This window comes from Lepisma saccharinum, unplaced genomic scaffold, assembly GCF_977018435.1.
Source record: "Lepisma saccharinum unplaced genomic scaffold, izLepSacc3.1 HAP1_SCAFFOLD_89, whole genome shotgun sequence".
Classification (NCBI taxonomy): Eukaryota; Metazoa; Arthropoda; class Insecta; order Zygentoma; family Lepismatidae; genus Lepisma; species Lepisma saccharinum.
Genome location: NW_028142923.1, coordinates 1,286,137 through 1,295,115, shown reverse-complemented (window position 1 = coordinate 1,295,115; position 8,979 = coordinate 1,286,137).

Sequence of the window (8,979 nt, the reverse complement as noted above, 5' to 3'; positions counted from 1 at the left end):
GTTTCCAAGGATGTATTACATTGTTTCAACAATCAAAGTGGTTATTTCAAATCTCCACGACGACGACTACAATCAAACACAAATAGATTGTTTACTTTAGTGTTGTGAGAGTTTCCATGGTAACTAAGCATGAATATTACACATGGATTAATTTTTTCCGGATGAGCGAATAGAGAGCTTCGACCTGATTATAGTGAGTGTAAAATCAATGCTGTATCTTCTATAGTAACGGAGATATGCGAGTTTCAAATTATATATAATGTTTTTGTAAAACATGTTTCCAAGGATGTATTACATTGTTTCAACAATCAAAGTGGTTATTTCAAATCTCCACGACGACGACTACAATCAAACACAAACAGATTGTTTACTTTATTGTTATGAGAGTTTCCATGGTAACTAAGCATGAATATTACACATGGATTAAATTTTTCCGGATGAGCGAATAGAGAGCTTCGACCTGATTACAATGAGTGTAAAATCACTGCTGCATCTTCTGTAGTGTCGGAGATATGCGAGTTTGAAATTTTATATAATGTTTTTGTGAAACATGTTTCCAAAGATATATTACATTGTTTCAACAATCAAAGTTTTTATTTCAAATCTTCACGACGACGACTACAATCAAACACAAATAGATTGTTTACTTTATTGTTATTAGAGTTTCAATGGTAACTAAGCATGAATATTACACATGGATTAAATTTTTCCGGATGAGGGAATAGAGAGCTTCGACCTGATTACAATGAGTGTAAAATCACTGCTGCATCATCTGTAGTGTCGGGGATATGCGAGTTTGAAATTTTATATAATGTTTTTGTGAAACATGTTTCCAAAGATGTATTACATTGTTTCAACAATCAAAGTGGTTATTTCAAATCTCCACGACGACGACTACAATCAAACACAAATAGATTGTTTACTTTAGTGTTATGAGAGTTTTCATGGTAACTAAGCATGAATATTACACATGGATTAAATTTTTCCGGATGAGCGGATAGAGAGCTTCGACCTGATTACAATGAGTGTAAAATCACTGCTGCATCTTCTGTAGTGTCGGGGATATGCGAGTTTGAAATTTTATATAATGTTTTTGTGAAACATGTTTCCAAAGATGTATTACATTGTTTCAACAATCAAAGTGGTTATTTCAAATCTCCACGACGACGACTACAATCAAACACAAATAGATTGTTTACTTTAGTGTTATGAGAGTTTCCATGGTAACTAAGCATGAATATTACACATGGATTAAATTTTTCCGGATGAGCGAATAGAGAGCTTCGACCTGATTACATTGAGTGTAAAATCACTGGTGTATCTTCTATAGTAACGGAGATATGCGAGTTTGAAATTATGTATAATGTTTTTGTAAAACATGTTTCCAAGGATGTATTACATTGTTTCAACAATCAAAGTGGTTATTTCAAATCTCCACGACGACGACTACAATCAAACACAAATAGATTGTTTACTTTAGTGTTGTGAGAGTTTCCATGGTAACTAAGCATGAATATTACACATGGATTAAATTTTTCCGGATGAGCGAATAGAGAGCTTCGACCTGATTATAGTGAGTGTAAAATCAATGCTGTATCTTCTATAGTAACGGAGATATGCGAGTTTCAAATTATATATAATGTTTTTGTAAAACATGTTTCCAAAGATGTATTACATTGTTTCAACAATCAAAGTGGTTATTTCAAATCTCCACGACGACGACTACAATCAAACACAAACAGATTGTTTACTTTATTGTTATGAGAGTTTCCATGGTAACTAAGCATGAATATTACACATGGATTAAATTTTTCCGGATGAGCGAATAGAGAGCTTCGACCTGATTACAAAGAGTGTAAAATCACTGCTGCATCTTCTATAGTATCGGAGATATGCGAGTTTGAAATTATATATAATGTTTTTGTAAAACATGTTTCCAAGGATGTATTACATTGTTTCAACAATCAAAGTGGTTATTTCAAATTTCCACGTCGACGACTACAATCAAGCAAAAATAGATTGTTTACTTTATTGTTATGAGAGTTTCCATGGTAACTAAGCATGAATATTACACATGGATTAAATTTTTCCGGATGAGCGAATAGAGAGCTTCGACCTGATTACAATGAGTGTAAAATCACTGCTGCATCTTCTGTAGTGTCGGAGATATGCGAGTTTGAAATTTTATATAATGTTTTTGTGAAACATGTTTCCAAGGATGTATTACATTGTTTCAACAATCAAAGTGGTTATTTCAAATCTCCACGACGACGACTACAATCAAACACAAATAGATTGTTTACTTTAGTGTTATGAGAGTTTCCATGGTAACTAAGCATGAATATTACACATGGATTAAATTTTTCCGGATGAGCGAATAGAGAGCTTCGACCTGATTACATTGAGTGTAAAATCACTGGTGTATCTTCTATAGTAACGGAGATATGCGAGTTTGAAATTATGTATAATGTTTTTGTAAAACATGTTTCCAAGGATGTATTACATTGTTTCAACAATCAAAGTGGTTATTTCAAATCTCCACGACGACGACTACAATCAAACACAAATAGATTGTTTACTTTAGTGTTGTGAGAGTTTCCATGGTAACTAAGCATGAATATTACACATGGATTAAATTTTTCCGGATGATCGAATAGAGAGCTTCGACCTGATTATAGTGAGTGTAAAATCAATGCTGTATCTTCTATAGTAACGGAGATATGCGAGTTTCAAATTATATATAATGTTTTTGTAAAACATGTTTCCAAGGATGTATTACATTGTTTCAACAATCAAAGTGGTTATTTCAAATCTCCACGACGACGACTTCAATCAAACACAAACAGATTGTTTACTTTATTGTTATGAGAGTTTCCATGGTAACTAAGCATGAATATTACACATGGATTAAATTTTTCCGGATGAGGGAATAGAGAGCTTCGACCTGATTACAATGAGTGTAAAATCACTGCTGCATCATCTGTAGTGTCGGGGATATGCGAGTTTGAAATTTTATATAATGTTTTTGTGAAACATGTTTCCAAAGATGTATTACATTGTTTCAACAATCAAAGTGGTTATTTCAAATCTCCACGACGACGACTACAATCAAACACAAATAGATTGTTTACTTTAGTGTTATGAGAGTTTTCATGGTAACTAAGCATGAATATTACACATGGATTAAATTTTTCCGGATGAGCGGATAGAGAGCTTCGACCTGATTACAATGAGTGTAAAATCACTGCTGCATCTTCTGTAGTGTCGGGGATATGCGAGTTTGAAATTTTATATAATGTTTTTGTGAAACATGTTTCCAAAGATGTATTACATTGTTTCAACAATCAAAGTGGTTATTTCAAATCTCCACGACGACGACTACAATCAAACACAAATAGATTGTTTACTTTATTGTTATGAGAGTTTCCATGGTAACTAAGCATGAATATTACACATGGATTAATTTTTTCCGGATGAGCGAATAGAGAGCTTCGAAATGATTACAATGAGTGTAAAATCACTGCTGCATCTTCTGTAGTGTCGGAGATATGCGAGTTTGAAATTTTATATAATGTTTTTGTGAAACATGTTTCCAAAGATGTATTACATTGTTTCAACAATCAAAGTGGTTATTTCAAATCTCCACGACGACGACTACAATCAAACACAAATAGATTGTTTACTTTAGTGTTATGAGAGTTTCCATGGTAACTAAGCATGAATATTACACATGGATTAAATTTTTCCGGATGAGCGAATAGAGAGCTTCGACCTGATTACATTGAGTGTAAAATCACAGCTGCATCTTCTATAGTATCGGAGATATGCGAGTTCGAAATTTTATATAATGTTTTTGTAAAACATGTTTCCAAGGATGTATTACATTGTTTCAACAATCAAAGTGGTTATTTCTAATCTCCACGACGACGACTACAATCAAACACAAATAGATTGTTTACTTTAGTGTTATGAGAGTTTCCATGGTAACTAAGCATGAATATTACACATGGATTAAATTTTTCCGGATGAGCGAATAGAGAGCTTCGACCTGATTACAAAGAGTGTAAAATCACTGGTGTATCTTCTATAGTAACGGAGATATGCGAGTTTGAAATTATGTATAATGTTTTTGTAAAACATGTTTCCAAGGATGTATTACATTGTTTCAATAATCAAAGTGGTTATTTCAAATCTCCACGACGACGACTACAATCAAACACAAATAGATTGTTTACTTTAGTGTTATGAGAGTTTCCATGGTAACTAAGCATGAATATTACACATGGATTAAATTTTTCCGGATGAGCGAATAGAGGGCTTCGACATGATTACATTGAGTGTAAAATCACTGCTGCATCTTCTATAGTATCGGAGATATGCGAGTTTGAAATTATATATAATGTTTTTGTAAAACATGTTTCCAAGGATGTATTACATTGTTTCAACAATCAAAGTGGTTATTTCAAATTTCCACTTCGACGACTACAATCAAGCACAAATAGATTGTTTACTTTATTGTTATGCGAGTTTCCTAGGTAACTAAGCATGAATATTACACATGGATTAAATTTTTCCGGATGAGCGAATAGAGAGCTTCGACCTGATTACAAAGAGTGTAAAATCACTGCTGCATCTTCTATAGTATCGGAGATATGCGAGTTTGTAATTATATATAATGTTTTTGTAAAACATGTTTCCAAGGATGTATTACATTGTTTCAACAATCAAAGTGGTTATTTCAAATTTCCACGTCGACGACTACAATCAAGCAAAAATAGATTGTTTACTTTATTGTTATGAGAGTTTCCATGGTAACTAAGCATGAATATTACACATGGATTAAATTTTTCCGGATGAGCGAATAGAGAGCTTCGACCTGATTACAATGAGTGTAAAATCACTGCTGCATCTTCTGTAGTGTCGGAGATATGCGAGTTTGAAATTTTATATAATGTTTTTGTGAAACATGTTTCCAAGGATGTATTACATTGTTTCAACAATCAAAGTGGTTATTTCAAATCTCCACGACGACGACTACAATCAAACACAAATAGATTGTTTACTTTAGTGTTATGAGAGTTTCCATGGTAACTAAGCATGAATATTACACATGGATTAAATTTTTCCGGATGAGCGAATAGAGAGCTTCGACCTGATTATAGTGAGTGTAAAATCAATGCTGTATCTTCTATAGTAACGGAGATATGCGAGTTTCAAATTATATATAATGTTTTTGTGAAACATGTTTCCAAGGATGTATTACATTGTTTCAACAATCAAAGTGGTTATTTCAAATCTCCACGACGACGACTACAATCAAACACAAACAGATTGTTTACTTTATTGTTATGAGAGTTTCCATGGTAACTAAGCATGAATATTACACATGGATTAAATTTTTCCGGATGAGCGAATAGAGAGCTTCGACCTGATTACAATGAGTGTAAAATCACTGCTGCATCTTCTGTAGTGTCGGAGATATGCGAGTTTGAAATTTTATATAATGTTTTTGTGAAACATGTTTCCAAAGATATATTACATTGTTTCAACAATCAAAGTTTTTATTTCAAATCTTCACGACGACGACTACAATCAAACACAAATAGATTGTTTACTTTATTGTTATTAGAGTTTCAATGGTAACTAAGCATGAATATTACACATGGATTAAATTTTTCCGGATGAGGGAATAGAGAGCTTCGACCTGATTACAATGAGTGTAAAATCACTGCTGCATCATCTGTAGTGTCGGGGATATGCGAGTTTGAAATTTTATATAATGTTTTTGTGAAACATGTTTCCAAAGATGTATTACATTGTTTCAACAATCAAAGTGGTTATTTCATATCTCCACGACGACGACTACAATCAAACACAAATAGATTGTTTACTTTAGTGTTATGAGAGTTTTCATGGTAACTAAGCATGAATAATACACATGGATTAAATTTTTCCGGATGAGCGGATAGAGAGCTTCGACCTGATTACAATGAGTGTAAAATCACTGCTGCATCTTCTGTAGTGTCGGGGATATGCGAGTTTGAAATTTTATATAATGTTTTTGTGAAACATGTTTCCAAAGATGTATTACATTGTTTCAACAATCAAAGTGGTTATTTCAAATCTCCACGACGACGACTACAATCAAACACAAATAGATTGTTTACTTTATTGTTATGAGAGTTTCCATGGTAACTAAGCATGAATATTACACATGGATTAATTTTTTCCGGATGAGCGAATAGAGAGCTTCGAAATGATTACAATGAGTGTAAAATCACTGCTGCATCTTCTGTAGTGTCGGAGATATGCGAGTTTGAAATTTTATATAATGTTTTTGTGAAACATGTTTCCAAAGATGTATTACATTGTTTCAACAATCAAAGTGGTTATTTCATATCTCCACGACGACGACTACAATCAAACACAAATAGATTGTTTACTTTAGTGTTATGAGAGTTTTCATGGTAACTAAGCATGAATAATACACATGGATTAAATTTTTCCGGATGAGCGGATAGAGAGCTTCGACCTGATTACAATGAGTGTAAAATCACTGCTGCATCTTCTGTAGTGTCGGGGATATGCGAGTTTGAAATTTTATATAATGTTTTTGTGAAACATGTTTCCAAAGATGTATTACATTGTTTCAACAATCAAAGTGGTTATTTCAAATCTCCACGACGACGACTACAATCAAACACAAATAGATTGTTTACTTTATTGTTATGAGAGTTTCCATGGTAACTAAGCATGAATATTACACATGGATTAATTTTTTCCGGATGAGCGAATAGAGAGCTTCGAAATGATTACAATGAGTGTAAAATCACTGCTGCATCTTCTGTAGTGTCGGAGATATGCGAGATTGAAATTTTATATAATGTTTTTGTAAAACATGTTCCCATGGATGTATTACATTGTTTTCTTCAATCAAAGTGGTTATTTCAAATCTCCACGACGACGAATACAATCAAACACAAATAGATTGTTTACATTAGTGTTATGAGAGTTTCCATGGTAACTAAGCATGAATATTACACATGGATTAAATTTTTCCGGATGAGCGAATAGAGAGCTTCGACCTGATTACATTGAGTGTAAAATCACTGCTGCATCTTCTATTGTATCGGAGATATGCGAGTTTGAAATTTTATATAATGTTTTTGTAAAACATGTTTCCAAGGATGTATTACATTGTTTCAACAATCAAAGTGGTTATTTCAAATCTCCACGACGACGACTACAATCAAACACAAATAGATTGTTTACTTTAGTGTTATGAGAGTTTCCATGGTAACTAAGCATGAATATTACACATGGATTAAATTTTTCCGGATGAGCGAATAGAGAACTTCGACCTGATTACATTGAGTGTAAAATCACTGGTGTATCTTCTATAGTAACGGAGATATGCGAGTTTGAAATTATGTATAATGTTTTTGTAAAACATGTTTCCAAGGATGTATTACATTGTTTCAACAATCAAAGTGGTTATTTCAAATTTCCACGTCGACGACTACAATCAAGCACAAATAGATTGTTTACTTTATTGTTATGAGAGTTTCCATGGTAACTAAGCATGAATATTACACATGGATTAAATTTTTCCGGATGAGCGAATAGAGAGCTTCGACCTGATTACATTGAGTGTAAAATCACTGGTGTATCTTCTATAGTAACGGAGATATGCGAGTTTGAAATTATGTATAATGTTTTTGTAAAACATGTTTCCAAGGATGTATTACATTGTTTCAACAATCAAAGTGGTTATTTCAAATCTCCACGACGACGACTACAATCAAACACAAATAGATTGTTTACTTTAGTGTTATGAGAGTTTCCATGGTAACTAAGCATGAATATTACACATGGATTAAATTTTTCCGGATGAGCGAATAGAGAGCTTCGACCTGATTACATTGAGTGTAAAATCACTGGTGTATCTTCTATAGTAACGGAGATATGCGAGTTTGAAATTATGTATAATGTTTTTGTAAAACATGTTTCCAAGGATGTATTACATTGTTTCAACAATCAAAGTGGTTATTTCAAATCTCCACGACGACGACTACAATCAAACACAAATAGATTGTTTACTTTATTGTTATGAGAGTTTCCATGGTAACTAAGCATGAATATTACACATGGATTAATTTTTTCCGGATGAGCGAATAGAGAGCTTCGACCTGATTACAATGAGTGTAAAATCACTGCTGCATCTTCTGTAGTGTCGGAGATATGCGTGTTTGAAATTTTATATAATATTTTTGTGAAACATGTTTCCAAAGATGTATTACATTGTTTCAACAATCAAAGTGGTTATTTCAAATCTCCACGACGACGACTACAATCAAACACAAATAGATTGTTTACTTTATTGTTATGAGAGTTTCCATGGTAACTAAGCATGAATATTACACATGGATTAATTTTTTCCGGATGAGCGAATAGAGAGCTTCGACCTGATTACAATGAGTGTAAAATCACTGCTGCATCTTCTGTAGTGTCGGAGATATGCGAGTTTGAAATTTTATATAATGTTTTTGTGAAACATGTTTCCAATGATGTATTACATTGTTTCAACAATCAAAGTGGTTATTTCAAATCTCCACGACGACGACTACAATCAAACACAAATAGATTGTTTACTTTATTGTTATGAGAGTTTCCATGGTAACTAAGCATGAATATTACACATGGATTAAATTTTTCCGGATGAGCGAATAGAGAGCTTCGACCTGATTACAATGAGTGTAAAATCACTGCTGCATCTTCTGTAGTGTCGGAGATATGCGAGTTTGAAATTTTATATAATGTTTTTGTGAAACATGTTTCCAAGGATGTATTACATTGTTTCAACAATCAAAGTGGTTATTTCAAATCTCCACGACGACGACTACAATCAAACACAAATAGATTGTTTACTTTAGTGTTATGAGAGTTTCCATGGTAACTAAGCATGAATATTACACATGG